This window comes from Rhodnius prolixus, unplaced genomic scaffold (assembly GCF_049639745.1).
Source record: "Rhodnius prolixus isolate KJV_2025 unplaced genomic scaffold, Rpr scaffold_9, whole genome shotgun sequence".
Classification (NCBI taxonomy): Eukaryota; Metazoa; Arthropoda; class Insecta; order Hemiptera; family Reduviidae; genus Rhodnius; species Rhodnius prolixus.
In genome coordinates, this window is record NW_027411604.1 from 11396997 (window position 1) to 11406856 (window position 9860).

General features: G+C 36.3%; 1 protein-coding gene across 3 annotated transcripts in view; it reads left to right on the top strand.

The window, feature by feature from the left end:
- The window catches only part of dtn (transmembrane protein 132C dtn), a 303420-nt gene that overhangs the window by 256655 nt on the left and 36905 nt on the right, over window positions 1–9860 (top strand). The gene's annotated exons all lie outside the window — the stretch shown is intronic.

Genomic DNA, 9860 nt, shown 5'->3' on the forward strand with positions numbered 1-9860 from the left:
TATTTATTGATGGGTAAATCACTACGCGCATATATTTTTGGAGCATTTTGCAGCCTTTTAATACTTTACATCGGCAGGCGTTATTTTGCTAAATTTACTGAAGTATGTTCGAGTTTTGGTCACTATTTTGCGCAGTACTGTTTTATGGATTTAATTTAATAGCTTTCATTTTTATCAAAATCCTTTTTATGAAACACCTTAAATTAAAAAAAAACTTTCAGATGATTTTTATGCACCAATTTTTCTCCAAATTTTTCCGGGAATGTTAAAAAACAAAACGACACGAAGAAAAACTTAGCTATCTCTACCGACTCGCCAATCCGTCCTCTCAAGTTTAAACAGTACTTTCATCTTGCCGGCAATGAGTACTCTGTAAGCTCAGTTAGAAGAGCTGTTATTAGAGGTTATTCCATATCCGATAGCTCCCATTATCGGACAACATCCACTAAAAGATAAAAGTCAAGGGATAAAATGGAGCCAGAGATGGCATGTCATCCTTGACAATAAACTGGGAGAAATTAAAAGCGATGTCAACATATGGAGCTCAACGTCGAGAAGAAGTGACACTCAGCCGCCTCCGAATTGGACATACCAGCCTGACATACGGACATTTGATGACAAGTGAACCCCCACCAACTTGCCAAACTTACAGTGTCACACTTACCATTAAACACATTTATTACTGATTTATTTTTACGTGATTTAACAGACAGACATATTTTACATAATGTAGACCCCATAAATTTAAGGCGATGTAATCCTGATTGAAGCCTAATAAATAAAATAAATAATAGGTAAATAAGGAGAAAATAGATTTTTTTTCATCCTGGTTTGCTGACATAATTCTAAACTGCCAAATAATTCTTTAAAACAATTTTTCAAAATGCAACACCCATAGCCAAGGTTGGTTTAGTATAACCCTTTATTATTTAATTATTATACATATATGATTATTGTATTATTATATAATAATAGAGAATTAAACATCTAAGTGTATAACTAACTAGTATTCATCATCGGATGTATCATTAAAATGAAATAATGTTTTTTTTATCTAGAATTAAGAATTCGAATATGCGGATATTCGAATTAAGTCACTTTTGACAATGAGTTATTTTATAAATTCGATTTCAAATTACAAAATAGCGCTACTTTTTGAATAAGTTATGAAATTTTTGGCATTTCTTTTCTGTAAACTCATAAAAACTAAACCTTCTAAAAATCGAGCTAACTTCGCGATGCAGTTATGAACTTTACGGCAATAATGACGTACATTTTTCTGTAAATAATCTTCATGAAATTTAATCAGTTGCAGAAAACGAATAGATGACTTACTAACTTTGATGTAGGAAACAAGGTTATATATCATTGTCAGTTGTGGAAACAATAAGTACGAGGGTCGTTTGAAAAGTCCTTGCAAAAATAAAAACTACTTAATTTTTGGGGGTAAACCTTTTTTATTTTTCAACATAGTCTCCTTAGGCTTATACACTTCGTCCAACGCTGCTCTAGTTTGTTGATCCCTTCCGAATAATAGGATTTGTCCAAGTCTGAAAAATAGCCATTCGTTTCTGCAATCACCTCCTCGTTTGAATAAAATCTTTTTCCCGCCAGCCATTTCTTCATATTGGGGAACAAATAGTAGTCCGAGGGAGCCAAGTCTGGTGAATAGGGGGGATGTGAAACGAGTTGGAACCCTATTTCCATTAATTTTGCGACCACAACTGCTGAGGTGTGAACTGGTGCGTTGTCGTGATGGAAAAGGACTTTTTTGTGGGCCAATCGTGGGCGTTTTTCTTGCAGCTCGGTTTTCAAACGGTCCAATAACGATGAATAATATGCACCTGTAATAGTTTTACCCTTTTCCAGATAGTCGATGAGGATTATTTCTTGCGAATCCCAAAAGACACGTCGCCATAATCTTTCCTGCCGAAGGAACGGTCTTCGCCTTTTTTGGCGCAGATTCCCCCTTGGTAACCCATTGTTTAGATTGTTCTTTGGTCTCAGGAGTGTAGTGATGTATCCATGTTTCATCCACAGTGACGAAACGACGCTTAAAGTCCTGCAGATTCTTCTGGAACAGCTGCAAACCGTCCTTGCAACACTTCACACGATTTCGTTTTTGGTCAAGCGTGAGCAATCGCGGCACCCATCTTGCGGATAGCTTTGTCATGTCCAAATGTTGATGCAAAATATTATGTACCCGTTCATTCGAGATGCCCACAGCACTAGCAATCTCACGCACCTTCACTCTTCTGTCATACATCACCATATCATGGATTTTATCAATGCTTTCTGGAGTAGTAACCTCAACAGGGCGTCCAGAACGTTCAGCGTCACTTGTGCCCATATGGCCACTCCGAAAATTTTGAAACCACTTATAAATTGTTCTAATCGAAGGTGCAGAGTCACCATAATGTTTATCAAGCTTCTCTTTAGTCACCTGAGGCGTTTTGCCTTTCATAAAGTAGTGTTTAATCAACACACGAAATTCTTTTTCGTCCATTTTTTGAAAATCACTCGACTTCCTCGATTCAAACGAATGCCAAACACAAAGAAATAGACCGATCTGGCTGAAACTTGGTATGTGTTCTTCCAAGTGATGCTACTAACTAAACATAACCTCGATACGCGCCAGTGGTGCTATCTCTCTGACTTTGCACGTACTTTTCAAACGACCCTCGTATATATACAAATGTATATTTGTAACAATAGACTTCATTAAATAAATAATTTGTCAAAAATAATAATAATAATAGAATTTTGCAATTTGTTTCGTAATATTTTTACATTTAAATTTGAACACAAGTGAAGGGATTAGCTATGCGGTTAGCGTGCTGGACTCCCACGCGGAGGTCCCGGGTTCGAATTCAGCTGCTGACCCTTAGATTTTCTCTTCCTAGGAGCTTCTTACAGCTCACTCTCCGGTGATGGACAATGTTGTCTGTAACGAGAGAACAGCTCACTGTCCGGGGGCCGGCAGTGCACTGAAAAAAGCTTCGGGCGCCAATAATCTTAGATGTTGACGCGCCTAAATCATAAAAAAAAAAATATTGAACCCAGGAATTGTTTTCATTTCTTCAATCGAATATCCGGTCGCTACGCTTGTTTCAGCAACTTTTGTGCTAAAACCAATAATTGTCACTTGTACAAGAAATGCATTTTTTTTCTTACTCGTTAAACATTATTTACCTGTAATAACTATGCTTTTATGAACGGAATTCACTCGAACTACAGACAAAACTTTGTAATGAATGTGACTAAAAAATGAAACAGGAAATGAGGAGGACAAAAAAAGCTTTGAAAGGAAGTGGAACAAAAATTTACCTAATTTTTGCGGAACTGCTTTCTATTTTCTATCTGATCTAGTGTAGTACATCTTTAACAATTTTAAATGTGTTGTAAATATTTTTTTCTAGAAAATTCGAAATTTAGAAAAAGAGAGGTAATTAAAAAAGAAAAGGGTATGCTCTAATTGAACTCCGCCTTCCCAGTAAAAAAAATGGTTGTACGTTCGATAAAACTAACTGGTAGAAAACAAAATTCCATTTGTTTTGGCGTTACCATGCGCGGTTAATGATGAAATACTGGACACTTACAATACTGCATTGTATGCGCTCAATAAAGCAACGTTACTGTCAGAGTAGACCCACCGCATAGATGGAATGTAAGCTTGTGATTTATTGTCTATTACAGTTTGTAGCTACAAAACTGAGGCTAGCACCACAGACATTGTTACACATTAATTATTGATGTTTCTGTTCTCCTCATTGTAATGCTACATTTCTGTGTGTGTGTGTGTGTGTGTGTGTATAACGGAGGTAAACTTGAGAAATGGAAATAAATTTGAATTTAGCTGTTATTTAGTATTCAAATTAAATAATGAAATTACCTTGTAATTATCCTGTAATCTATTCTGATTATTTTTCAAAATTATTTCCTCTTTTTGGTTGGCAATGAAATAGCCTCAACCCTGCTCGTGAGCAGGGGAAGGGATCATTTCACCCAAAATGCCATCAATTAACTAAGAATTAGTGAACCCTTCTGATCGTGGAAGTTGAAAGGTTAAGTTTTTTAGTTCCACAAAACATTTATAATCCTGTCTAGTTCCCTTTTCATTATTTCCTGTTTCCCAATACAAATACAAATCTAAGGCCGCTTTCCTTTGGCACAAATGTTTGCAGCCATTAAGTGGAAATCTCAGAATCCAGCTAATGAATTGGGTGGATTGTCCGACAATCTTTACTTCAAATCTTTCAGTTTGGTGCATAACCAAAATAACTTGATCTTTTCTCAAGAATTTATTCTATTCACTAGTTCCAGAAGACTTGGGTAATGGTAGCTAGTGATTGTTTGTACTCTTTACAAGGTAATGAATTAAAAGAATCGGTTTTTGCCGTACCAGAAAACAGTGACCATGGACCTTCTTTCTTTGGGCAGTACCATCATCGGCTTCTATACATCATTTTGATGGTTGTATTGTAACAGATCTTTTGCGGTAGTGTCGCTTTTCTTTCACAAAAATACATCGGCATACAAAGTGAATATTTCTTTTAAATCAGTTCCAACACAGTTGCGAAGTTCAATTCTTAAGATTAAAATGTACCTTACTCTTTCGTGGACTTACGGTACCAATTATCTCATATATCTTTAATTGTCCTTAGTCCAAAACCGAATAGGAATTCCTCATCGATATGGTTGCATCATCTTCAAGCGGAATACATTTAAATACAGCCGTTCATATCTCTTTCCTGTGAAAAATGAAGTAACAAATTCCTTAAAAAAACCTTTATCACTTTTAGAGAAACTTCCGTTGGCAATAACCTTGGCTGGGTATTCCTGTTTATCCCCATTTCACCAAAATACAAACAGTATGTGTCTTCTTTAAAAAGTCAAACTTGAAAAGGAATGTTCGAAAAGGAAAATCAAGTCTGGACTAATTCCACTGCGAAAATTGTAAGAAATTAAGTTACTGCATTTATAAGACAACCTTACTCAAAGTTTATAATGACAGAAGAAGACCTTCGCGAAGTATGAGAAAGGTGAGACGTCCCAATTCATGAGGAAGATCTCTCCTCCTCTCTCTTTCTTTCTAAATATGTTTGTAGGCCTTCAAAATTTATGTGGTTGCATTCAATAACCCGCTTATTTAGACATTTGTAATGCACTTTTTTTTCCCACCAACCCCTAAGCCGGGGATCGACCCCGCTCCCCTAAGAAAACTAAATCGTCCATCATTTTAGGCTAACCCTTCCCTTGAGGCTACCACACAGTAGATCTTTGTCATCTCCTATTAAGGTCTTCAAAATGTCCGCCTTGTGCAGAGTTTACTGTCACTGTACCAAGATAGTTTTAAAGGTTTCTTTGCCTCATGGCTGGGGCTTGTACTAATGAAACAGAAGGGGTTGTTGATGGTAGATAGTACCGGGATGTGCTCAATGGGCCACCTGTGACACTAGTGCATTAACCCCTTATTTACGGCTGCCGATTACGAGGTTTAGAGGATAAAGGGGTTGTCGTGATTTGATTGTAGCCCCAACCCTGTACTCCTAATGGATGCAAAGTATAATACTTGAATTTATTAATTTTGATAAGAAATAACATTTGTATGCCAAACTCATTTATTTTGAATAACTTTTTTATAAAATAATTAGGTAAATGAATAATTATTGATTTAACATACAGAACAACCTCGATTAACCGGGATTCGGATTAACCGGGATCATGTTGGAGTCATCATAAGAACACCTGGATCGGCGCTGAAACAAAAGTTAATTTTCGGTGGCGACAGGACAATTTTTTGTCTTCTGATGTAACATAATTGTAGGCGTGGCAGCAACTCTTTTATACCTGATTTTCTTGAAGGGTCATTACTAAAATTAAAAATAAAAAAAGGATTGCCGTCTAAGATAGGAGTTGATCTCTGGGACGAAACGGCTTTTTAATTTACATATTTTCACATAGGCACCTTACTGATGTGTCTACCTATGCATCCGTATAATACATACATACTTATATACATATGTTAATTTCAAAAATAATTACCTTTTTTCTCAATCTCCTAAAAATAAGATCTGAAAATATATTATCAAAATAATAATTTAACCTACAAATTCTGGAACTCAGAGAGATCGCCAGACTGTCCTGTATATGTAATTTAGAATGTATTGAAGATTTTGCATCACTTCATGAATGTGTGCCCCAAGTATAATGACTTGCGTCTCAGGGTATTTTGGCAGTATGCAGCTTCTTATCACTGACTGTTTTGGAGATAATGAATGGTAGGGATTGGTCGGCTCTTGCTGCCTATGTTCGGGATGCGTATCACCATCGCTCCAGCATTATTTAAGAGATTATTGTATAATTTTATTAATATTATTTGCTGTTTGTTTTGTAATGTAAAAATTGATATTTAATTTGTTTATTATTACTCATTATTATTTTTCTTTTTGTATTAAGTGGCAACTCGCCTGACGGTCTATGACCAAGGCTATACATTTTGTTAAATTTTCAATGTTAATAATTAACTAAATAAAAAATGTTTAATAATAATATAAACATATGTACATTCATAGATACAAATGTACTCGTACTATGTAATACTGTGTATTCGGTTTAACCGGGATTTCAGTTTCCCGGGGTGGGTATAGCCGGAGGTCAGCCCAGTTGTACTGTATTTACAAAACATTTATATTTCCGAATACTTGTTTTTCTTTACTTGTATAAAATAATATAAAAGTTTTCTTGCGTGACGATATATGACAACGAAAATTTGATATAATATAAAAGGAATTAAAATTATAAAAAATTGCAAAAAAAAAAGACAAACGCATTCAATCCGTCATGTGTTGGTGATGAAGGTGTAAATAAATTGCCAGACTCGTCCCTGACAGCCGCGGCATAATGAAGATGTTATGTATGAATAACTTCTTGTTTTTAGATTAATATTCTTCCAGCGTGGTGTTGTTGTTAGCTTGTAAAGCCGCCGTGAGCATGTAAATGTCAACAGAGTTAACATGTCACACAGTTAGTGAAAAGTTCATTGTATTTCTGTGTTCAGATATATAAATATATATACGCAAACCTGGGTTACTAATTAACATTAGCATTGTTCTGGTTCTGGAAATATCTGTTGTGACTGCAACAGCTGAGACAGAGACAGAGAGAGAGAAAAAATGGGGAATTCCGACGAGAATTTCCCCCATCTGGTTGGATACGATGGGCATCAAAAAATACATCTTTCATGAATTAAGCAACTTACAACTATAAATGGTGGTATTGGATCTTACAGGCGCCACGGTAGCCGTGCGGTTAGAGGTATGGCCCCGCAAAACTAAAAAAGATAAAGAGACTTGTGTGGTATTAGGTTCGATCGTTTTCGGTTAGCCTAGGAAAACTGGTTACGGTTTTTCAGGCTGAGCTAGTTGCAATTAGGCTCTGGGCTGTGCCGAGATTGTCGGACGAGGAATAACTAATTCTAAGGTCGTGTTTTTTCTCGGAACAGCCAGGCGGCTCTGCGAGCTATCGGTTCACACCAGGTCAATTCAAGGATGGTAATGGCACTGTCTGGGCGCCCTTAAGGAAATTAGGGACCAAAATAAGGTCTTTCTAGTGTGGGTGCCTGATCATTCAGGACACAAGGGAAACGAAGCGGCAGATTTATAAGGCTCTGCGGGACACTTCGTCGGCCCGGAGCCCTATTTTGGAGTCTCCAAGTGTCTTAAGACTGCGGCCATTAAACTGTGGGTGCAGACTAGGTCTCAGGGATGGTGGCTTAAGCCACAGGGCAGAGTCAGGCGAAGGAGTTCATTAAGGGCTATTCGCCAAGGCTGACTGCTATAAGGATAATTGTAGGCTTATTAACCAGGCCACTGCAGGCTCAGAAAACACATGCATCGCATGGGCCTGGCTGATGTTAGCCTTTGTAGGTTCTGTCAGGAAGAAGAGGAAACGGCACTTGCTCGTGTTGTGTCAGTGTGAGGGCCTTATCTGGGCTAAGGATGTTACTCCTCGGGGAGGAAAAAACCAAGGCCTGTGAGCTTTACCCAAGAGTCGCTCTCCAAAAATAAGAGTCTGATTAAACGAACGGATCTGGAGGGCGAGCTCTAGATTGGAGGGGGAGGAGCCACAATAGAACCAAAGGGGTCGCAGTGGCTTAGGCCTTAAGGCCGCCCTATTAAAATCTTATCTTATTGGGTTCAATCCCCTGTCTAGGCCTTGAATTTTATGTTATGGTTAATATAAGAATTTAATCTTAAATTAAATCGCTTCCGTTCACGACACCTAATTCAGCTAGACGTAAAGCCAGCCTGAAAAAGGTGCATTTTACTTTATTGGATCTTGGCACGTCTTCAAAAAAAATGTATCTTTTCTTGTCACTCAGATGGAGAACAATTTTAAAATCAATTGGATTCAAACACCAAATAATATTTGCCTTGAATCACAGCAATACAATCAGGCTTAAATTTACTACAATTCAATACAAACTAATTAAATGTATATTTCTGCCTAAAAAAATTAATAATTCTATTCTATTTTAATATCAAATATTTGAGAAGGGAGAATAATTTTACGTAACATATTGTGTGTTTGAGTAAGTTCGCTAAAACGTGAGTTAGGAATTAAATAACTTGGGTAAAAGACCACAGCAAGTTGGTTTTTACTTTGGCGAACTGCAGAATGGAAAAAGAAAAAGTTATCTCTTTACAACTTTACCTGGGGCTTTGCCAACCTTGATTGGCTTACTCACTATGTGATTTACTGGTAACACACTTTACAGTTTCTAGTTTTATATTGTTCCTTAACCATGTAAGGTAAAATTCACTAACCACTGGCGAAGTTTAGATTTAATGTTAAATTTTAGAATAAATTGTTCTTCTATAGTGTTCCTTGTTATTCATTCTAACATAGACAACTATTTAGCGGCAAAGAAGGAAATTTAGTTACGAGATATAGATTATTCTCATTTATAAATTAGAATGTGTTTTTCTAATTAATCACTGGTAGCTTGTGCTTAGGTTGCACTACAGTTAGAAATGGATTGCGAAATTTCGTAATAACTTCTTATAAGATTATTTCTAACACTGAATATAATATGAATGTATAGGTTTCGTGACCGTAAATTGTTAAACTTAGGATTCGAGATTGGCGAGTAATCGGTCAAATAAGTCAACTCGTCTATTTGCCAACGTTTCGACAAATATATTGTCTTCTTCAGGGCCTGGATATTACAAATACAAAACAATTTACAGAGTCAGTAACATAGAAAATCAGTAAAAATCAGTAATACAAAAATTAACAGTAAAAGAATTTATTGTATTTTACTGTTTATTTTTGTATTATTGATTTTTACTGTTTTTTCTATGTTACTGACTCTGTAAATTGTTTTGTAATTGTAATATCCAGGCCCTGAAGAAAACAATAGATTTTTCGAAACGTTGGCAAAAAGACAAGTTGTTTTATTTGACCTCGCCAATCTCGAATCCTAAGTTTTACTGAATATAATAGTTTAAATATAATTGATCACTAATTGTTAAGTTTGAATTGGGCCGATAATCAGAAACACCGCATTTCTCACTTTACAGATAAAAACAGTTCTGTGAATAACAATTTTTTTGACTCTTCCTTAACAAGTTTACTGCTATCGAATTCCTGGTGCACTCCGGCAGTACTACCAACGTCAGAAGCGTTAGTGAGTCCCCCCAAAAAAATCTCCCTTTGGAATCTAGTGAAATTCCGTATGATTTCGCGTAATGAAGTAACATGAATTGTCTTAAATAAATAAAGAGGGTTATTTTCAATTTGGTGACGGCTTTGGACTGGAATTTTTGAGTTACAAATAATATTTGTACACGGTTTAG